The sequence below is a fragment of the Taudactylus pleione genome, unplaced genomic scaffold (genome assembly GCF_031769625.1).
Source record: "Taudactylus pleione unplaced genomic scaffold, aTauple2 ptg000241l, whole genome shotgun sequence".
In the NCBI taxonomy this organism is placed as follows: Eukaryota; Metazoa; Chordata; class Amphibia; order Anura; family Myobatrachidae; genus Taudactylus; species Taudactylus pleione.
This window is the reverse complement of record NW_028284643.1, coordinates 1599065-1623427: the sequence shown is the minus strand read 5'-3', so window position 1 is coordinate 1623427 and position 24363 is coordinate 1599065. Positions and strand designations below refer to the sequence as shown.

The 24363-nt window shown below is 49.8% G+C and overlaps 1 protein-coding gene across 2 annotated transcripts in view; it reads right to left on the bottom strand.

Moving 5' to 3' along the window:
* Positions 1-13404, bottom strand: part of RELT (RELT TNF receptor) — a 45661-nt gene extending 32257 nt beyond the window's left edge. For both annotated transcript variants that reach the window (XM_088479572.1, XM_088479573.1), the window contains exon 1: positions 13311-13404. The gene's annotated coding sequence lies outside the window, so the exon portion shown is untranslated. The remainder of the gene's footprint in view (positions 1-13310) is intronic.
* Positions 13405-24363: the final 10959 nt, after the last annotated feature.

Below are 24363 nucleotides of genomic sequence, written 5' to 3'. Positions count from 1 at the left end.
GAATATACATTAATGTTCTGCGCTCTGCATTATGCAGGAGAGCTGGTGACAGGGACTCTTGTACCGGCTTTTGTTCAGAATGAGGCCTTTTGTCCGGCACACAATGAGCGCAGCAGAGGGACTGAATAATAGAGAGGGCTGTGAGCTCACGGCTCCTGGGCGGCCGACAGCCGCAGGTCTGGTGACTTGTGATGCATACACATTGGGAGAATGCGGAGACTCCGATGTGACCTTTCCAGAGCTGCCGGCAGAGCATCAGGATAACGCCACAGAGGAAGAACACGTCAGCACCCTGCATTCTCAACTGCTGCTGTGTGACACAGGCCAGGAGCTCTGCAACCTAAGCGCAACCGCCTCAGCCCAATATGCAGATAAATGCAGAGCGTTTCACCCCCGCACCCGTATCAGGCCGCGTTTCACGCAGACAGATTCCAGCAAAGGTGCATGTAGCCCAGCAGGTGGCAAAAAAAATAAAGTCTATGTAATAAACCACCCTGTAACTGCAAGCCATGATATAATGAACAAAGCAGCTTTACAGTAGTCACTTTATATTATGGGGCCATGTTCCTGTTTATAACCTGCATATATGTTTAAGAGATGGCTTAGTTATGCTGCGGCCCTGCATTCCCAGCGCTACAATCATGGGCGACCTGTGGGCCTACGGCTGTTGTAAAACTGCAAATGGCAGGCATTTTTGAGACTTAGGGGTAAATTTACTAAAGTGAGAGTTTTTAGAAGTGAGTTTTAAAAGTGATATTGTCCATAGCAACCAATCAGATTCTACTTAACATTTAAATAGCACCTTCTAGAAGATTAATAGCTAGAATCTGATTGGTTGCTATGGGCAACATCACTTTTAAAACTCACTTCTAAAAACTCTCACTTTAGTAAATTTACTCCTTATAGTTCCAGAGGAATCGGTATGATTCACCGCCGGCCGCATGGCCGGTAGTTCAAACCCCGGCAGCGGCAGCCCGACAGAGGAGGAAATCCCGATCGTCCCCGGGTAAGTATAAACTAACCTAATTTTATCTCCTAACCCTCCTTTAGGGTGCCTAACCCTAACCCCCCCTTCCCTGCCGCTTAAACCTAAGTCCCCCGGGGGGGTGCCTAACCCTAACCCTCCCCCCAGCCTAAACCTAACCTCCCGGGGGGGTTCCTAGCCCTAAGTCCTCCCCAGGAGCCCTAAACCTAGCCCCCCCCCCCCAGTGGCTGTCCGCGCCCGGCATCCTTTAGATCGGGATGCCGGGCGCCGGTCTCCCGGCTGCGGTGAAATGACAGGCGATTTATACGCCTGTCATTTAACCCTCGCCGGGATTAAGTAGTCTAGAAGCCGGCGGTCGGGATTCCGTCCGCCAGCTTCATAAACGTGTACCAGTTCCACAAGAGCTGGGGAACTGCACCTAAATTCTTCAGCTGCAGCTGCACTGCAGAGCCTTAAATACTTTACAATAGTTTATGTTCTATATCTGTACTGGATCCTGAGGTAATATTAGATGTATGTGTGATACATGTGCTCTGAGTAATGAGACAGAGGCAGTAACTTCCCTGTTACATGATCTGGTTCTCGGAATACAGAGATATAACCCCTCAGAGCTCCCCTCAGCACCTACCAGTCAGTAAACAAGTTCCAGTTATCTACTTCTGGCAGAAGGAGTATTATGTGTACATCTGCCAGATGTATACAGAGGGGCCTGTACATACAGATTACGTCTTTTTATTTATTAACAGTTATTTATATAGCACGCACATATTACTCAGTGGTTTACAGAGAATATTTCAACAATCGCATCAGTCCCTGCCCCAGTGGAGCTTACAGTCTACATTCCATACCACATGGATACACATACACACTAGGGTTAATCTTCTGTCAGAAGCCCATTACCCTACCAGTTTTTGGAGGTTGGGAGAGAGCTGGAGCACTTGGAGCAAACTCACGTAAACACTGGGAGAACATACAAACTCCACACAGACAGGACCTTGGTGGGAATCAAACCCAGGACCTCAATGCTGTGAGGGAGCAAGCTAACCATTGCCCCTCAAAGGTTCTCAAATTTTATTTAAATGGACCGGTCACTTTATAAAGGCAACCCCCCCCCCATCTCATAGTAAAGAAACGTGGATCAGTAATTAGGGTTTTTTTTTGTTTTGGTTTTTTTCATTTTCAACACCTCATAATTATATCAATCTCTAGAGAATAATAATTAGAATGTAATATTTTATCAACAAACGCGAGCTGCCATCTTGCATGCTTTTACATAGCGAGGAGAAGCCACACAGGATGTAACGCTGATCTAAAGTGGAGATTTTATTTATAGATCAGCATGGAAATACACAGACGAAATCCGAGCGAAAGGATACAGAATTGGGCTTATAGTTACGCCCCGAGCACGGAACTGTGATTGAGTGGATCCCGCTGCCCCAAACAGAATTGTCAATTTTGACCAATCTGTATATATGTTTTGTTGTATTTATGTGTGTATAATTTCACCTACATTAATGCAATATAGTTCTGTGGTTAACAGTGTGCTTAACCATTAAAAAGATTTTCACGATTATCCATCTATGGGGTCTAGTTACTAAGCAGTGTTAGGAGACAGAGTGAAAAGTGATAAGGTGCCAGCCAATCAGCTCCCAACTGTTATTTTTCAAACACAGCCTGTGAGATGACAGTTGGGAGCTGATTGGCTGGCACCTTATCACTTTCTTATCACTTTTCACTCTGTCTCCTAACACTGCTTAGTAAATAGACTCCTGCGTCTATTATTAGACTCACGGACATACACCACATACAGGGGTTGTAGCGCGGTAATAATCCTTGCTCTCTACCCCAAACAGAACTCAGCTGCTGGTCATCATTGTGAGAGGCACGCCAGAATAGGCCCACATACACTAGCGACAGATTGCCGCAATTCCCTGATCCCCAGACATCGGGTTATCTGTCAAATCCAACCTGTTGGATTTCACTGATTTGCCGATCACAATCAAAATATGATCGTAATCAACAAATCTGAGGGGGTTTTTTTTTTTTTTTTTATTACATGTAGAATTTCACAGATTCCCTGACGGATTGGCGACCATCGCTGGCCGCCGGTCGGCATTTCCAACTGGCGGTTCTGGTCCGATCGTGGGAACAGTGAATCGGCCTGCCAGATGTATGGGGCCCTTTAGTTCACTGTAATTAGTTGTGTCACCCTACCCCCATCTTCCCTAGCAAGTCACTGGTATCTTAATCACATTAACAATTCAGGGAACGGGTGTCGTCTGCTTAATTTCCAACACAAAGGAGACACACCACAGCAGATATTTGTCATTCCTCCTGCTGGGCCCTGATTGAGTCCAGTACTCTGCAATCCCTGAAACCCTGAGGTGTTCCCTCATAAATCCATCTCCTTTCTACCACACGGAGCCGGCCACTTAGCGCTAAAGCAAGTCAACTAGTATACAACGCAAGTTACACGCATGGAAAGGTACGAAGATATATATACGCTGTCATGTGCAAAATTATATTTATTTCATATCCATTTACATGCGTTACAAGACGCACATTAAACGCATAAATTGTATCACCGGGAATGTCCAGATACGGTTCCAATTTGCAGTGACTGAAACCAGTCAGGTCCCATGGTCCGGCGATCATGTTGGACCTCTCGAATCACCCAGGATATAAACGCTGCACATAGTCATTAGCCAAAAATACGCCGCTGACCGGATTTCTCTTATCCAATTAGAATCTTATTCAACCCCCACTTTTTCTCTATTTTTTTATCGAATTCTGTTTAATTTGTTCCCATTTTGAGGGACGCTGTGGCAATTTCCTTGAAAACTATCGTACTGTCCAAACCCAACCAGCTATACAGCCTGCCATGGACAGACCAAGTATCCGACTGGACACTCCGCGCAGGAAGGACGGATCTACAATCCAAACTGTTACAGAGCGGGGGAGGCAGAGGGGGGCTTCTACAGTGATCCCACCTCCGAAAGTTCCTCTGCGTGATGTTTCCAAGCAGTTTAGAGAACTTGTTGCTGGCAACATGTTCTATTTACCTAGGCCCAGAAGGGAATATGTTAGTGCATGGATTACACTCTGCAATAATACTAATAATAATGGCTATTATACATTGCATGCAATGCTTGGACACCTGGCAGGTTCTACGGAACCCTTCGGTGCGCACTGGTCACGCTGCAAAGAGAACATATGCAAGTAGGGCTTCTTATATGGTTTTACCCCGGGACAAAATCTCTTTGCTTTCAATATACAGAGGAACCAGCCCATCCCCCCCTCTTCCCAAGCTTTGTCTGGCCATCTGTCCCAAGAAAAAATAGCTATGTGCTACTATACAACGGCCACTAATTAACTCACAATGGAGCATGACTTTCACCAGGTACCACTTTATAGTCCTTAGAAAATAAGCGGGAAAAGCAGGACCAGAGTGATCGCACTGCTATAAGCAGTCAGGCTGGGGAGGTGCACTGAAAGAGACAGGAAAGTCTGTTGGGGTAAATAAGGAACCTCCTTGTAACTTGTCAGGACAGTACCATCGTCTCAAATATCACTTCCTGACGAGCTCCAGAACCCCCTGAAGCGGTCACACAGCACATAACAAAAGAAAAATTAAAATTTAGCTCTCTGGCAAGAAGGACGCAGACACTGTATGTTTTATGGTCCCTGTGTACTTGTCCAAGATAAACACTAAAGAATGACTGTATAGAAATATTCTTGTTATAGGACTTCTCTTATGAAATCTGCTTGCAGTGCTCACCATGCAGTACAGTTCCACTGTTGGTCTTCTCTTTTCCAAAGAAAAACATTGCCATCCTTCTGTCAATCCCTGGGAGGTGTAATGATCCTACCATAAAATCTTGTCAGTATGGCCCCAGGGACGGATTCACTACCGCACGCAACTGCGATTACGCATGCAATCGGCAGATTGTTGCATCATGCGCATGCAATCGCAGTGTGCACATACGCAAACTAGCTACTGCGATCGGGACTGCGTCCGCAGTGACTATGCAGACCCATCACAGTGTGATTGACAGGAAGTGCCGTTTGTGGGTGGTGACCGTGGAGGGGGGTAAATCGGGCTAATGCAGGCTTGCCATTGCGTTTCAACGCCGTTGCAAGAGCGTGTATAAATTATCCCCTGCGATGGCGTGCATGGTTGTTAGCAATTCCTGAGTAAGGTCAGAGCTTGTGCAAGTGTGAGTGAGGCTGCGATGGTACTCGACTGTACCGATGGTTTCGCAGTCTTGCTAAACATTACGGATGTGTGTAAGGTAAAGTGGGCGATCCTATGTATTGCTGCGAGGGCATTGCGATCGCAATGGATTAGCATACTATCGCAGTTGAACTGCGTGCAGTATCGCTATTGCATTCGGTAGTGAATCTGGCCCTCAGTTCTGCATTGTGCGATGGCTATGACATCAGAGGGGGCGTGGTCTGGAGGTACATAAATAAGGGTGCGCTGACAGGCTGAACAGAGGATAAAGGTCTATCGCATGCATGTTCCTATCCTAGGAACAATAAATCAAAAAAAAAAAAAAATGATTGTGATGGGCAATAAATCAACAATAGTTTATGCTGCTCTGCCCCCCTGCTCCCCCTCTCTATACCACCTGCCAACAATGCAGGTGCGCACGGTCATTATAGTGCCGCGTCAATGACACATAATGCAATTAACGCGCATCATGCAGACGGTGACATTCTGTACCAGATTCTGTTAAAATCACCTGGTCCTTATAGATCTGAAGTGTTTCTTTATATAACCAGAAATTTTGAAAGCAAAGCACAGTGCAGTTAAGGACTCAGGTCATGCTGGGATGTGTAGTCCCACAGACTGTAGAATGTGCATGCCGTAGGCAACAGACATTGGTTAAATGCTGCGGCTGAGGTCACTTCAATAACTGGGCCACTAAAACCGCCAAAGAGCTGTTTATTCTACAGAGGGACAAGCGGGCGTACAATAGTGTGACTGGATCATTTCCACTACGCTACGAATGAGCCGGGAGCTATAACCAGGTAACATCCGACAGCTGTCACACCCAATGTACCATGTACAGGCACCGGACACCACCTAGTGTAACCACAGGTTTACAGGTGTATTACTACAGACTAGGATGTACCATTATACACCCAACATAAACAGCAGCATACATGTGAGTAGCTATGGGGGCAGGTAACACATTTAAGAAGCGGATTTATTTTAATAAAAAGTTTAACTATGGAAATCAATTTCCTGTATTATATTAATCGTAAATGCATTTTATACCTACGGACATCTGCGGAGAACGCACTTTACCTCAGTGTGGGGAGAAATATGGTGGTTGATGTTTTAGTTAATTGAAAAATAAAACCCATGTTTAGAGATAAGGCACAGTATAGCATTCAGCTCAAGTATCCGAGTCGCCGTCTGTTCCCCTCACGTTATGTAGGAGATGGTTACATCTTCCATTGATCATTCCCACACATAATGCAATAAAACCTGCACTGAAAAGGTCGTCTCTCCGCATAGCGGCTGAAGGCAAACACACGGGTTCTTTCTATTGCTACCTATAGGATTTTATTTATAGAGACAGCCGATGGCACAAGGGCACTGGTGCCCGGACATTCGAGGGTGCACAGGGACTGTAGGTAATGAGCTGCATATTCCAAGGGAAAGCGTTCCCTACTTTCTTAGGGTGGGTACACACCAAAACAACCGGCAATCGTGATGATGTTCAGGGCGATTTGTCTTCACCCTGGACATCGCATGATTGCCGGTACACACTTAAAAGATTTAATGAACGACTGAACGATCCGTCCTTCATTAATATGTACAGCCTCGCATGCCATATCGTGTGATTGGCCACAAGGGTCTCGTCGCAAGCCCGATGGTCTTGACCATCGCGACCATCGTCATGGCCGCTCGCTATGTCGCTAGGTCACCCACAGCTATGCGAGTGGCCGAGAGGCCGCTACAAAAAAAAAAAAGCCCGGCCCTGATTCAGAGCGAGCGGCTCTGAATCAGGCCCAGAGTTCAACTGTGTGTCCCCAGCCTTATAGTGCCTACACACACAGCGATGTACTCACAATCCCACGATGGGTACGATTTACCTCTGAACTCCACCGGGAGCTCCCCGGCAGTCGTGGGCACGATTTGGTCTGAAAAAGCCGCCAATGTGACACACGCTCTATCGTGCCTCCTAACTACTCCAGTGCATCGTGACTTGAGATTGTCAGATCTGCCCTACAGCACGGCAGATCTGAAGACGCGACGTGCGACCTGCGGGACGCAATCGTAATCGTGAGTGGGACTCACAATTTGGGCATATTTTACACGATCTGTCGTTCCGATGCGTCGGAGTCAACCAGATCGAGTAAAATATCGCTGTGTTTGTGGCCACCTTAACAGTGCCGAACTTATAGCAACATACAGTACCAACATCTTTACATAAACGTATGGAAAATGCGGCAATTTCCATTGTGACCACACAAAAACCATCCCCAGAAAACAGGAGCACCCATGTTCCAAGCACAAGATAAGACCAACTCTCTAATCTAATACCACAGTCATACATCCAGGAGAAGGTGGGCAGGGGGGGGGGGTAATTACATGTCAGCATATGCTCTTGCCAGACAGGTTATATGCAATTGCTGATTTTCAAAAGCTTCTAAGAGAGGATTAAAGACCTTTCAGATGTAAATATAGACTGTAAAACAACTCTCGCTGAATAAAAGACGGGCTCACACATTGTTGGAAGGGATCACAGTGGAAACACCGTGTGTAGCGTTGTGGCATACAGTACGCCCAAGCGTATTCTTAGACGAACAATGGCGCAGGTAAAAATAAAATCTTTTGGAAGTAGCATTAGATGGCAGCTGGGAATTCGCAGTTCCATTGAGCCCTGTGAACGACGTCGACTTATCGCGATGGCTGTTTATCTCTGCAAATATATTGGCCGACCGCCCGTACGCTAGCTGCAGACGCCGCGGGTCACATGTAAACGCCCGCCCGGTCGTGATGTCAGGTACGACACATCGGGCTGAGGATTGGCATGTTTGTATGCACTTACCGATCGTCAGATAGGACGGCGGATCCCCCGGATGGCCAATCCGTCGTCCTAGTGTGTACCCACCTTAAGCCTTGTAGAGATATAAAGTGGAGAGACATAAAGTACCAAACAATCAGCTCCTAACTAATTTTTCAAACACAGCCTGTAACATGACAGTTAGGAGCTGATTGCTTGGTACTTTCTTTCTCTCCATAGCTTAGTGCATCTTCCCCATATTATAAATATAATACAAGAAAATGAAATTCAATTAAACATCTATTACCACATTTAATTTCCAACATTAAAATAAATCCACGTGACTGTGCCACCGACACAATGGGGAAGATGAACGAACGGCCATTTACGGAGCGTGTCCTGCGTGCTTTTACACCGCGCGTGCTGCAAAATGAAGCGTAAGCAAGTAGGGGCGATGCAGCACTGTACGCATTTCGGCCGCACCTAAATTCGCCACTTTCTACTTCTCTTTACGCCCGTTACATAGGCGTTTGCGGCCCATGGCGTGTAGTACTGGCTGCCATCTCAGCTGAAAATCTCACCGGGACAAGTGAAGGGACGATGTTTTACCTCCAGATGGCGAAAATACGGAATTTACATTAATCATTGAATCCTCACCGCAGCCCCCCGCCCCCTCCCATAAACTCCCAGAATATACTCCTTGTAGACCCCTAGGAGTGGATCTGTACTTCTACACGTATTATAGAGAGCTGACGCTCGGTGAGTGCCCCCTCCTCTGTGTTTCATGAAGCCTGCAATGAAATGTGAGCTGTACAGGGATAGAGCAGGATCTGTTCATTGCAGGGGGAGAGCATATAGAGTGGAGGGGAGGGGGGGGGGGGTCTCCATCCCAGCCCTTGTGTGACCTGAGGGGGAAGGACAAAAACTCTGGAACACCACAATGTGAACCAGGATTTGGAAGCTTTGATATCACAGCCTATGGCTGGTAGAGCCTGGCCCGGTGAAGCCTCTGTTAGCGCGGAGCGTCTTTCTGCATTTTTTTTTTCCAAAAAATTAATCTAAGACGCAATGTGATAGGCTAGGACACACCGGGAGACTGTACCGAGTCATTGGATTGGTGATCTGTGGACCTCATTCAGACCCGCTCGCAAGCGCATATGCATTCGCAAGCGGGTCGATGTTGAGGCCCTGCGCACGCGCAGTGGCCGCACTGCGAGTGCGCAAGCCCCGGAGCGAGAGAGAAATTCTCTCGCCCCGGGGCTCACTACAAAAGGGGCTGCTGTCGATGGTGATCGACAGCTCGCACAGTTTTGTAGGCGGGGTGGGGGTGGGTGGCTGGCCAAACAAAGGCGTTCCCAACAGAACACCTGCCGTTTGGGGGCGGCCCCACTGACATCACTCGTGATGTCAGTGGTGAGCCGGAAGCTCACTGGGGCTTGCGGTAGACGAGACCCTACCACAAGGGTCTCGTCGCAAGCCCCGATGGTCACGATGGTCTTGACCATCGTGACCACCAACCTGGCCGCTTGCTAAAGCTGTGGGTGGTCACCCACAGCCTAGCGAGCGGCCAGGAGGCCGGATCTGAACATGTAAGCGGCCGCCCTCATTTAGAGCGAGCGCTCGCATTTTGAGGTTCTGTGTGCGGCCGAGTCTCTCAATCAGCGCTACGGTGCAGCGGCCGCAGCTTTTTTCCACTTTAAGTTCCGTACACAGAATCAGTCGCACACAGATAAGCAAGTGTCGCATATCAAACTAATCCGCACAGTCTCCTGTCTTCTACGCATTTTCGGCAAAAGCAGACGCCCGGCGCGATTAGAGTTGCATGGAACCTGGCGGCTCACTCACGGCAGGCATATGGCTCATTGAGGCTAGGTGAGCAATGGCATATGTATATCTACCGCTACCATCTGGCCACCGCACAGCTCGGCCAATCATATCTACCACCAAGTGACCACCACTCAGGTCCGGCAATGATATCTACCACCACCACCCAGCCGCCTCACAGGTTCCCCAGTCAGATCTACCACCCGCCACCACGCAGCTCTGCCAATCTATCCACCACCACCCGGCCACTGTATATGTCTGCCAGTCGGATCTGCCACCACTACCCGGTTACCGCACAGCTCCACCAATCATATCTATCACCACCATCCAGCCAGTGCACAGGTCCGCCAGTCGGGTCAACCACCCGGCCACCGCAAAGGTCTGCCAATCATATCTACTACCATGCCAGTTTAATCTACCACCACCCAGCCATTGTACAGGCCCACCAATCGGATCTACCACCACCACCTGTCCACTGCACAGGCCCGCCAGTCAGATCTACTACCACGGGGACGCAGCACAGCTCCACCAGTCAGATCTACCACCTCCCAGCCACCGCACAGGCCTGCCAGTCAGATCTACCACCACCACCCGGCCACTGCACAGGCCTGCCAGTCAGATCTACCACCACCCGGCCACTGCACAGGCCTGCCAGTCAGATCTACCACCACCACCCGGCCACTGCACAGGCCTGCCAGTCAGATCAACCACCAACACTCAGGTTCGCCGATCATCTCTACCATCACTACCCGCCCACCGTACAGGTCCGCCAATCAGATCTACCACTACCTTACGGCCACCGCACAGGTCCACCAATCATATCTACAGCAATCGGGCTAATACATATAGTTAATGCTAGCCTTTAGCAAACTTTACAGCTTAAAGGACAAAGCTAACACAAACGGGGAACATGAAACCGGGGAGGCCACTCTGGAGTGCTACAAATATATATATATACACAAAAGTCATATTTTCACTGTATACAGCCAAAGACAGAACCTCACACCCATTATACTGACAGCGGACACACATCAGAGAGCAGGAAGAGCCAGCACTGCAGTGTCCCAATGTCAGCCAGGGCATCTGCTGTATACAACATATAGGTGAGAGTATCTCTTCTGGGCCCAGCTCAGTTACACAGTACCCCCATCTGCCCCAGCTCAGTTACACAGTACTCCCATCTGCCCCAGCTCAGTTACACAGTACTCCCATCTGCCCCAGCTCAGTTACACAGTACCCCCATCCGCCCCAGCTCTCACCCATAGAGTACTACCTCCCATCCTCCTCAACTATCACACAGATAGTATTACCCCCATCAGGCCCAGCTGTCACCAAGAGTACTAACCCATCCTCTCCAGCCAGAGTACTAACTCCATCCTCACCAGCTCTTGCACAGAGTGCTACCCCCATCCACCTCATCTCTCACCCAGAGATTACTACTCCTATCCATCCCAGCCAGAGAGTACTACCCCATCCTCCACAAATCTCACACAAGGAGTACTACCCCTATCCATCCCAGCCAGAGCGTACTACCCCATAATCCCCAGCTCTCATCCGAGGAGTACGAACTTCATACTCCCCAGCTCTCAGAGAGTACTACTTCCATCCTCCCCAACTCTCACCCCGAGAGTATAAACCCCATCCTAACTAGCTCTCACTCAGGGAGTATAACATTCAACCTCCCCAGGTCTCTAGGAGTACTACTCCCATCCTAACCAGCGCTCATCCAGAGAGCAACTCCCATCCTCCCCAGCTGTCACCCTGAAAGTACAACCCCCCATCCTCTCCTGTTGTCATCCATAGAGTACAACAGTCAACCTCCCCAGCTCTTACCCAGAATACGACACCCATCCTATCCTACCCAGCTATCACCCAGGGAGTACGACCCTTATACTCCCCAGCTCTCACCCAAAGAGTTTGACCCCCATCCATCCCAGTTTTCACAGAGTATGACCCCCATCCTCCATAGCTGTCACCCAGAGAGTACAACCCCCATCCTCCCCAGCTGTCACCCAGAAAGTACAACCCCAATCCTCCCTAGCTGTAACCCAGTATAAACCCCATCCTAACTAGCTCTCACTCAGTGAGTATAACACTCAACCTCCCCAGGTCTCTAAGAGTACTACTCCCATCCTAACCAGCGCTCATCCGAGAGCAACCCCCATCCTCCCCAGCTGCCACGCAGAAAGTACAACCCCCATCCTCTCCTGTTGTCATCCATACAGTACAACCACCATCCTCCCCAGCTGTCACCCAAAGTATGTCCCTCATCCTCCCCAGTTGTTATCCAGGGAGTATGACCCCCATCCTCCCCAGCTCTCACTCAGAGGGTACTACCCCATCCTCCCCAAGGGAATTCTAACCCCATCCAGCCCAGCCAAAGTGTACTACCACCATCCTCAGCAGCCAGAGTACTGCGTCCATCCTCCCCAGACAGAAGTTACTACCCACATCTTCCTAGCCAGACTATTACCCCCATCTTCCCCAGCCAGACTATTACCCCCACCTTCCCCAGCCAGACTACTATCCCCATCTTCCCCAGCCTGAGTACTACACCAATCCTCCCCAGAGGGTACTACCCCCATCTTCCCCAGCCAGACTACTACCCCCATCTTCCCCAGCCAGACTACTTCCCCCATCTTCCCCAACCAGACTACTACCCCCATCTTCCCCAGAGTACTACACCAATCCTCCCCAGACAGCGTACTACCCCCATCCTCCCCAGTGTATTACCCCCATCTTTTCAGCCAGAGTACTACACCCATCCTCCCCAGCCAGCAGTTACTAACCCCATCTTCCCAGCCAGAGTACTACCCCCACCCTCCCCAGCCAGAAGTTACTAACCCCATCTTCCCAGCCAGAGTACTACCCCCACCCTCCCCAGAGGGTACTACTCCCATCTTCCCCAGCCAGAGTATTACCCCCATCTTCCCCAGCCAGACTACTAACCCCATCTTCCCCAGCCAGAGTACTACACCAATCCTCCCCACAGAGTACTACCCCCATCTTTCCAGCCAGAGTACTACCCCCATCTTCCCCAGCCAGACTACTACACCCGTCCTCCCCAGAATGAGTACTACCCCCATCCTCCCCATACAGAAGTTACTACCCACATCTTCCTAGCCAGAATGCTACCTCCATCCTCCCCCCCAGCCAGAAGTTACTACCCCCATCTCCCCAGCCAGAGTACTACCCCCATCTTCCCCAGACAGAGTACTACCCCCATCTTCCCCAGACAGAGTACTACCCCCATCTTCCTAGCCAGAGTACTACCCCCACCCTCCCCAGCCAGAAGGACCTATGCAGCAAGTTCTCCAAGGAGACCTTCACCCAGCACTGCGCTAGCTGTACAGGACATTTCCTGGGACCCCAGTACCGCAGTGTAACCTGCACAGCCCCCGGCAGTATCCGCAGTACAGACCCCAGCAGTAGCCGCAGTGACCCGCTGCACAGACACCGGCAGTGAGTGTCCGCAGTACCTGGTGAGCGGCTCCGGGTACCGAGCTCCCTCCTCTCCGCTGCAGCTGCCGGCTCTAAGCTCTGTGCGCTCCTGCCCGGCATCGGCCGCTATATCTGGGATCACCTCCTGGTGACGTCACCGCAGTAGCAGCGACACCTAGCGGCGGAGCGGCGGCATTACAGGGGGAGCTACCTGTGTGGTCTGGTGTCAGATCTAGGGATGGGACATCAGAAGAAAACATTGGTACTAACGATGTTTTTAACATTGGTCACAAAGCATTGTATAGTCCTAAACATTGGTTCTAAATCTGCCCACTTAAACATATAGCACTGGATGCACTAACGTCACAAATGCGGTCAAACTCCCAAAAATGCAGTTTTTGGTTGGTCTGACTGCATTTCTCATATGCATCAAGCCCCGGAATGTATGCTTTGATGCGGTGGGCAACGCCATCTTCAGATGGCCTTGCCCAATAGAAACCTATGGGCTTTGAGATCACGGGTTCGGTTCCCACTATGACCCTAACTGTGTGGAGTTTGTATATTCTCCCTGTTTCCTCCCGGGTGCTCCAGTTTCCTCCCACACTCCAAAAACATACAGATGGGGTAATTTTTTGTTGAGAGCCAATTAACCTATGTGTGTGTGAGGATGGGGTAGGGAATATAGGGGTCTATTTACTAAGCAGTGTTAGGAGACAGAGTGAAAAGTGATAAGGTGCCAGCCAATCAGCTCCCAACTGCCATCTCACAGGCTGTGTTTGAAAAATGACAGTTGGGAGCTGATTGGCTGGCACCTTATCACTTTTCACTCTGTCTCCTAACACTGCTTAGTAACTAGACCCCTTAGACTGTAAGCTCCACTGGGCCAGGGACTGAGGTGAATGGCCAAATATTATCTGTAAAGCGCAGCAAATGTCTGTTTTTGGGGGGTTACCTGCAAAAAATCTTTAATAAATATGCCCCACAGGGTCTCACTCAGTGTATTAGGTGGCATTCATAGTCTGTGGGGTTGTACACACAGATCCCCCTGCCCAGCTTTCTGCCAAATTCTCCTTATTGTGGGCCTCATTTATCAGAGTTTTATCATTCACAACGAGTGATAAAACTCTCTGTGTATGATAAATGGTGCTCCAGCCAATCAGCTCCCAACTGTCATTTTTCTAACAGATGACAGTTGGGAGCTGATTGGCTGGAGCACCGTTATCCTACGCAACAGGTTGTATCACTCATTGTGAATGATAAAACTCGTTGATACATGAGGCCCTTTATGTCTCACCTTTACAAATCTGTGAATTTACGCCATCCCAAAGTCTCCCCTCTCCCCAACACGTTGGCACCACTGCTCTGCATAGCATGTGCGCGGAATCCATTTAGTGCCGGGAGCGGCTGGCTTCGCCATTATGCCGACACCGGAGTTTTCTGGAGCTAGACCCCAGAATGCGAAGGTAGGTGCAGCAAATAAAGTGCCCCCATGCGTTTCTATGTGTCTGCTTCTGTAATCGAAAATGGCGAACGCAACAGACGTGGCAGCTGTCCCCGTAGATACATTCAAGTATAATTAATATTCGCAGGAACCCCCCAAAAAACTGTTGTTTTCTCTATATCTTGCAAATATTAAATGGAATTAAATAGACCCCACTATGCTGCATATGAGATATTGTTAAAATGTCGAATTGAAATTAAGAGGTCTATTTACTAAGCAGTGTTAGGAGGCAGAGTGAAAAAGTGATAAGAAAGTGATAAGGTGCCAGCCAATCAGCTCTCAACTGTCATCTCACAGGCTGTGTTTGAAAAATGACAGTTGGGAGCTGATTGGCTGGCATCTTATCACTTTCTTATCACTTTTCACTCTGTCTCCTAACACTGCTTAGTACATAGACCAATAAATATTTTATTGTCATCGTACCAAACACAGAAGCATTTCCGAATACACCCATAACCCAGATACAAGCACAGATCTGACATAGCAGTAATGCATCTAAGCACTAACATGTCAATTCCTCCTGACAGTAAGTGGTGGGGTGCCGGCCATTCACTCTATTTACTACATGTCATCATTGGTTTATCTGGCTGTTGTCTTTTCCACGTTTCCATGAGTCATCAGTGTGGTGCAAATCCCAGCAATACTCACCCAGACGCACCACTTACTGTACATTCAGACTTTATCTCTAGACCCCGAAAATATTTTGTCTTCCTGTTACCCACATGTTTTCCTGTGTCCCACTAACAGATTAGACGGCATTACTGTGGTGTCAGGCAGGATGTATAATAAACACATTGTTGTGCAGACAGGTAGAGTATAAGCTCTGAAACCAGTTATTATTATCACCGCTGTGGTACAGGCATATGTAACGTTATTGTTGTGTTCAGCACCGAGGCTCCGATTATTGTTCTGTATTATTGTTATTATCAACTAAAAGAGGACGTATATCATACAGGCAGCATGGAGCCCCTTACATCTTTCTGACATTTGTCACATAGCTATCTATCTATCTATCTATCTATCTATCTATCTATCTATCTATCTATCTATCTATCTATCTATCGATCATTTGAGTATCTCTGATTATATAATATACAGAGAGCCTGGACAGAACGGGATGCAAATACCTTCAAAGAATGATTTTCATCGCAAATCGGTTGTGATCTGTGGGCCTAATTCAGACCCGCTCGCGAGCGCAGCATGCTCGCAAGTGGGTCGATGGTGCCCTAATGCGCATGCGCACGACGGAGGGAGCTCCGTCGTGCGCATGCGCCAGACCCGGCTCGCTCGGGGTCTCGCACCAAAGGGGGCGTGCTGTCGATGGTGACTGACAGCACGCCCCCTTTGGTGGGCGTGCCGGGGGCATGGCTTCCAGATGGAGGGGTTCCATGGGAACGCCTACCGTCTGGGTCCGGCCCCACTGACATCAGTAGTGATGTCAGTGGGAGTGATTTTGGCTCTGATAGAGCCAAAATCACTCCAGGGCTTGCGGCAGCGAGACCCTACCGCAGGGTCTCGTCGCAAGCCCGATGGTCGCGATGGTCTTGACCATCGCGACCATCATCATGGACGCTCGCATAAGCTGTGGGTGGTAACCCACAGCTATGCAAGCGTCCAAGAGGCCGCTCCAAGTTGAGGTAGGAGGGCCCTGATTCAGAGCGAGCGAGCTCACCCATGAGCTCCACCTTCCGACTCCCGCAGTGGGTGAAAGAGACATCATGACGTCTCTCCCATAGTGCCGAGCAAGAAAACGGAGGAACGGGGATTCAGGTAAGTATTGTGTTTTGTGTTATATATGTAAGAGACACTACTGGGGGCACTGTATAAGGGGCACTACTGGGGAACTGCATATTGGGGACTACTACAGAGGGCATTGTATAAGGGGCACCACTGGGGGCACTGCATATTGGGGACCATTACTTGGGGCACTGTATAAGGGGAACTACTAGGGGAACTGCATAGGGGGGGACTACTACTGGGGGCACTGTATAAGGGGCACTACTGGGGGCACTGTATAAGGGGCACTACTGGGGAACTGTATAAGTTACACTACTGGGGCAATGTATAAGAGGCACTGCATTAGGGACACTACTGGTGGCACTGTATAAAGGGCACTACTGAGGGCGCTGTATAAGGGGCACTACTGAGGGCACTGTATAAGGGGCACTACTGGGGGGACTGTATAAAGGAATACTGGGGGCACTGTATAAGGGTGCACTACTGGGGGCACTGTATAAAAGAGCACTTCCTCAGGCACTGTATAAGTGACATTACTGGGGGCACTGTATAAGGGTGCACTACTGGGGGCACTGTATAAGGGTGCACTACTGGGGGCACTGTATAAAAGAGCACTACTGGGGGCACTGTATAAGTGACATTACTGGGGGTACTGTATAAGGGGCACTACTGGGGCACTGTATAAGGGGAACTACATAATGTGCACTACAACAGGGGGCATTGCATGAGGGGTACTTCCAGGGGCGTTTCTAGAGAGGAGGGGGCCGTGTGCAGTCTCCGACACGGGCCTCCTCCTCTCCACCCGGCGGCCGGCAGTGCACTGAGCTGTGTGCAGCCAGCGCCGGAGTTATAGACTCTGGGCACTAGAGTGTCCAGAGTCTATAGCGTATGCACAGATCACCGGGAGAATGGCCGTGGCTGCATTTTCCCTGTACTGCGCAAGCGCAAATGACGGGAAAATGGCAGCCGCAGCCATTTTCCAGTCTTTTACAGCGCCGGACCCCCATGCCGACGTGGGACTCCAGAGAGGTAAGTAACATTATGGGTGCAGGGTGTGCGGTGCGGAGCCCCCCTGGACCCAGGGGCCCGTGTTCCCCGCACACCCTGCACCCATTATAGATACGCCACTGGGGCACTGCAAAAGGGGATCTACTACATAGGGCATTGCATAAAGGGCACTGGGGACGTTGCATAAGGGGAACTACTATAGTGGGTAGTGGGTATTGCATAAGGGGAACTACTATAGTGGGCATTGTAAGAGGAGCACTACTATTAGGTGCATTGCATAAGGGGCACTACTACTGGGGGCAATAAGGTGCATATGGAATGGAAAGGAATGTTCCCAGAGTGACGAGAAAAATGGTGGTGTGTTATGTTGACACGCCCCCATTTTCAGTGGCCCTTGTGGCAAGTGACACGCCCACTTTTCCGGCACGTGCGCACATACTTGGGGGCGTTTCCGTTTTTTTCATTGCCCTGGGCTCCAAATACCCTAGTTACGCCGCTGATAGATGATCCTTGTGATCATGTAGAGAATAAAGTTCTGTTTAGTTAAAGAGGCAGCGGATTGGATTATCCCATAACAGCACGTGTGTGATACATTGTATATAACAAAGTGCTCTGGACCATGCTAGCTGGCATTAGAGCTTTCATGAGCTGGCAGGGGGCTCCCCTGAAACCCCTGGATGAAGCAGCGGATCTTGGCCACTGCACCAACCCGACCAGGTGGTAACACCAAAAATATACTCAGGAGATGTACTCATAGTAATTAGATGTGGTGATTACATAATTACTTATATATTTATATCTAAAAAGATCCATTGGGCGGGATGTACCGCATTTCCATATGTACTAAGTCCTGGCCACCCTTTTTTCGGCACAGAGGGTAATGCCAGAAAAACCTGGCATTACCCTATAGAAGCCTATGGGCTTCTTACCACACCCGGCTCCCGATGATTCGCCGCCGCCCCACTGTCGCCCAGCGCTGGCCCCCACTCACCTGCTGTCTATTGTTGCCGGTCCGCGCTACTCCTGGGTCATCCGCCTCCTCCTCCTTCTAATCTTCTTCCGGGTGCAGGGAGGAGGAGGAGGAGCCCGGGGCTTCCTGCACGTGACCAGTAGGAAGCTCCCGGAGCTTGGAGGGGACCGGGTCCCACGGAGACCCCGTCACCCGGCGTCGGGTGCTTTGCAAAGGGCAGCTCTTATCGCAAGAGCTGTCATTTGCGATACTAATTGCATATGTTAGTACATATGCGATGAGTAAGGTTGCGGTGACTGGCGGAATGGTCACCGCAACCTTAGTACATCCCGCCCATGACTGTAAACAGAGTGTAAATCTAGCATAAATTGCTGAAGGCAGAGGAATGTGCTGACACAGGTTATTTACTGTCATTAATATAAACTAAAATGTTCTGTTTCCAAATCCAAAGTATGTGATATCGATATGCTCATTACAAGGATTAACCCACCCATTAAATAGAACCAATTCTGAATATACTGTATGCACATCTTACACCATAAGTAATAATTACTATTAGATATAAATTACAGCACGGAGAACAGGACTGACTACAGCTGAATGAAAGGCTTCTGTGGTCTCAGGAAAATGTGTCTGGCCGAGAACATCTTGATGCGTGTATTATTTATCTCCTGCGAACATCTGCCCGCTGTGTATTGCCAACACCTTCCATGCAGGACACTGTCCTTTTTAGGACATATTATAAGAAGCCAATAAACATCTATTTGCTTCCGAGACGCCAGCATCTACTTTGTGTCCTGTGACCACTCAGCAGCGAGGAACCAATGAGCCGTGCGGCAGAGTGAGCCGGGTGTGGACTGAAAGATCTACAGTCAATAGGTCGACAGGGACTAAAATGTCGACGTGTAAGAAGGTCGACAGGTACAAATTGTCAACAGGGTCAAAAGTACGACAAAAAAATGGTTGCCCATTTTTGTTTGTTTTCTAACCCTAATCTTCAACCTAACCTCGTGCCTAACTCTAACCCTCCCTCCTGGTGCCTAACCCTAACCCTCCCTCCTGGTGCCTAACCCTGTCTCCTGGTGCCTAACCCTAACCCTCCCTCCTGGTGCCTGACCCTAACCCTCCCTCCTGGTGCCTAACCCTAACCTCTCTCCTGGTGCCTAACCCTCCCTCCTCGTGCCTAACCCTAACCCTCCCTCCTGGTGCCTGACCCTAACCCTCCCTCCTGGTGCCTGACCCTAACTCTCCCTCCTGGTGCCTAACTCTAACCCTCTCTCCTGTTGCCTAACCCTAACCCTCCCTCCTGGTGTCTAACCCTCTCTCCTGGTGCCTAACCCTCTCTCCTGGTGCCTAACCCTAACCGTCCCTCCTGGTGCCTAACCCTAAATGTTGGGGTAGGTGCCTGACCTTAACCGTCCCTTCTAGTATCTAACCCTAACCCTCTTTTAAGTGCCTAACCCTAACCCTCCGGTAAGTGCCTAACCCTAACCCTCCGGTAAGTGCCTAACCCTAAACCTAACCCTAAAAAAAACATGTCAACCATTTTTTGTGTGTCAACCTTTTGACCCTGTCGACCATTTGTACCTGTCGACCTTCGTACATGTCGACCTTCGTACATGTCAACATTTAGTGTGTCGACCTGTAGTGTGTCGACCTTTTGTCCCTGTAAGCTCATCATGCCACGGTGGTGGCCCGCATCGGTGGCCTGCTTGTCAGTGTGTGAAAGCGTCTTTGTTTGTCTAATTATCACGTTGTATTGAGCAGATTGTCACAGGCTCTTTTTTCTTGATTCCCATTGCACATTATTCAGGTTGGGTTGGGTATGGTTTTGTCGACATTCATAATGTAATGCAGTATTCATCATGTCGACACTGATGAAATATCGACATTTAGATTCACTTATCTGGTATCTTCTCTGGCAGCTCTAGAGATGCAGCGGTGTCATCTAATCTAGGGGTGGTGAGTATGTTACCCCTATCTCTACCTCTAACCCTTATCCTAACCCTATGCCCTCTCCCTAGTGCCTAAAATTAACCGTCCCCAACCACAGCTTAACCCTAACCCTCCACTAGTACCCAACCCTATGCCCTCCTCTAGCCGCCTATCCCTAACTGTCCTTCTATTACCTAACCCTCCCCTAGTGCCTAACCCTCACCCTCCTTCAGCCTAACCCTCCCTTAGTGCCCAACCCCAGGGGCGCCGAGAGGGGGGGAGCGGGTACAGATTACCCGGGCCCGGGCTTCCTGAGGGGCCCGGCGCCACTCCCCCCCCCCCCCCTCTCACAGCAGCCACAGCAGTCTCCTATGCCTGTGCGGGGGAGCGATCACGCTGATCGCACCCCTCTGGCTTTGCGCCGGGCTGAGGGGGCTCAGAGCGCCCCCCCCCCCCCTTCCCAGCGCGCAAAATCTTTTTTTTTTTTTCTTCTCGCCAAGGGGGCATGGCCACGCCTCCCGTGATTAGGCCATGCCCCCTATTGCCGGGGCCCGTCACGGCTCTTGGTGGGCCTGCCCAACCCTACACCCTCCTCTAGCCGCCTAACCCTAACTGTCCTTTATTACCTAACCCTCCCCCTAGTGCCTAACCCTAACCCTCCCCTCCCCCATCCTAACCCTAATCATCCTCCTAATGCCTAACCCTTACCCTTTCTTAGCACAGCCTATCCCTAACCCTCCCCTAGTGCCCAACCCTACACCCTGCCCTCCCACAGCCTAACCCTCCCCTAGTGCCTAACCCTCACCCTGCCCTCCTGCAGCCTAACCCTCCCCTAGTGCCTAACCCTAAACCTCCTCCTAGTTCCTAACTCTAACCCTCCTTTCCTGCAGCCTAACCCTAACCTCCCCCAAGTGCCTAACCCTGTACTCTTCCCCCACAGACTAACGCTAATAGTCCTTCAGGTGCCTAACCCTAAAATTCCCATTCCGTAGCCTAACCTTAACCCTCCCGCTAGTGCCTAACCCTAACCCTCCCGTCCCGCATCCTAACCCTAACCATTCCCAGCCTAACCCTAACCCTCCCGCTAGTGCCTAACCCTAACCATCCCCAGCCTAACCCTAACCCTAACCCTCCCCTCCTGCAGCCTAACCCTAACCCTCCCACTAGTGCCAAACCCTAACCCTCCCAACCCTAATTTCATCATTCTGCAGAATGTCAACATTTCCATGTTAACATGTCAACATTGTCCTGTTCATAACTGTCGACATCAGTTGCCCTTTTGCCCTTCTAAATACTTGTCGTCACAGAGACACTCATTTGTTTTTGCACTTTATGCTGCAATCAATCAGATCTGCCCGGTGTCTAGCCGAATTCTATGTGTAGCCCCGGAGTTGCCACCTTGGGAATTTACACCTCTACCTATAAGAGAAGTATTGGGGCTACAGTAAGGGGGGAGGGGGGCTATGCCATATAACACATCCCATCCTATATTCAGCAGCACACGGGGAGCCTGTGTATAACATAACAAGTCGCTGTGTACATGACTCACTGTTCCGGAGCAAATCTCATCGTGGTGATTATATTCTCTTATCTTATTTTCCTCTTTGGTTCTGTGTTTATTATTACTTAGCAATGACCTGTGTGGTCTGTGTGATATCTGCTTATTGGGGATAGTAATGTTATTGTCAGCATTATACTAACGCTCCACTCTATGGACCTCATTCAGAGTCGGTCATTGCGGCCGCACGGTCGTACGCCATCGATGTTCGCTAAACTGCACATGCATAAAGTTCGCAATGCGCGTGCGCAAACTAGCTGCTACGATCAGAAATTTCTCTCTCCTTGAACACAGCCAGGTCGGTAGTTTGAGTGACAGAATGAGGCGTTTATGGGTGGTAACAGGGGGAGTGGAGATCCGAACACAGGCGTGCCTAATTATGCGAACGTTTTATGGGAGTGCATAATTAACAAAGTAGTGTCATGGCACACGTGACATGGGTGGTTTGTACACTGACCTGATCGTAGTGCTTAAGAGAGGGTATGGTCAACCTTAAGTTCTACAACCAGTTCCGATGGTTACCGATGGTCTCGATTAATCCTTATATGACCGGAGATGACGTGTAATGCGTACGAGAAGGGGGCGTATTTTTTGTCTTACGGCCGCATCCTCCCCTTGGTCGGACAGCTAACGATCCGATCTAAAGGACGCAACTTGCATATCTGGCCCCTTTTCCCTTACGTCCATGCGGCCGCAACGACCGACTCTGAATGAGGTCCTATATCTCTCCTCAGGATAAACCTGTGTCATCCAGCAATTTATGTCGCTATAATTAGGTGTAACCTGCACGTGTCTGGTTGTTGTGAAAATAAATCTTTCTGTGTTGTAAATTAATTAACTCCGACATAATGGGGTTGCAATTCCGGATGCATCCAGCAATAGAGAGTCCTATGCGAACAACCTCCTGTATTCTGGTGTCAGACGAATCTATGCAGCAGCACCGCCCCGAGCCCTCCGACGCGAGAAAGCAGAGTCATCACTAATTATGATACCTACCCCATTCTCGGAGGAGAAAATGGCGTGCAATCGTCATACACTCAACTGACTATACACCCACGGGTCACTTCTCTGACATGCGTAATACGCTGCTGCCGCCGGGTGACGTGTGTGACTGAGATGCGTCTGACATAGAATCACTTGGCGCAGATGCCAGTAGACCCTAGCACTGTGCCATCCTAGTGCACATACGAAAATATCTGGGAACATTGCACCCTCCCCACATTCCCGGTGATTTCTCTACTGAGCATGCGCAAATCTCTGGGAAAATTGCAGCCGTGTCTTTTTCCCTGGGATTTACGCAGTGCCGACGCCGGACTCTGGAGGGATAAGTATATTAAATGGGTGCAGGGTGTGCGTTGCGTTGTGCGGCCCCTAGACCCAGGGGCTTGTGTGCATTGCACAGACTGCACCTATTATAGACATGTTCAGAGTTGCGCATGCTGGCTGCGGCGCAGATGCAGTTTGTTAAAGATCACGAGATGTGGCCGCAGTCGGTCTTGGCTGCAGCTCACAATCACCCTCATCATCTCCTATGCCAGGAAAACTCCTGGAAGCTCCCAGGAATTGCCAAATCATCTCATGGCTAGGCAGGATCCAGGGGTGTATCTGTAATGGTGCAGGGTGCAGGGCCCACACTGCACACTCTGCACCCATATAGTCTTATACTTACCTGTCGGTAGTCTCCAGAGTGCTGGTCTGCAGCGTCGGGCCCGCGCTGCAGAGCAGCTAAAATCACTGGGAAGATGGTGGCGGCCATTTTCCTGGAGACCCGCCTATGCATAGTAGATTCTGGCACTAAGCCAGAATCTACTGCACCGCGGCACTGCCAGAGAGAGGAGGGGGCCCGCACTGAGTCTGCACACGGGCCCCCTCCTCTCTTTAAAAATTCCCCTTGGCAGGATCATATCGGTCATAGTAACTATTATTCCGAAGGCCCGAGATGTAGTAAGCCATGGAGAGAGGTAAAATGGAGCAGTTGTCCATAGGAACCAGTCAGCGGTATGCGGTCAGGAAGCCGGCGGTCGAAATGTCGACCGCCGGCTTCTCGACTGTCAAATCCTGGCAGGGGACTAATGATCGGTGTAGAAATCCCGACGGGACCTACAATACATAATGTTACCCCCAGGACATTCACACGACTCGTATCCACCTTCCAGGAATGATATCTTGGTAGAATCTAACCTGTTGAATTTGTCTGAAGCCGGGTACACATTGCACCATATATCATGCAATCTTTGTACCTTCGCCCAGTCTGCACGACCATCGTATATGGTGTAACCCCAATCCGTCGTTGTCAAGCATCGTTCATTGCATCTTCTTTGCGTCCAATGGGACGATTCCACGGACGACTCATCATTACATCTCATCGCAGCGTCATTCAGG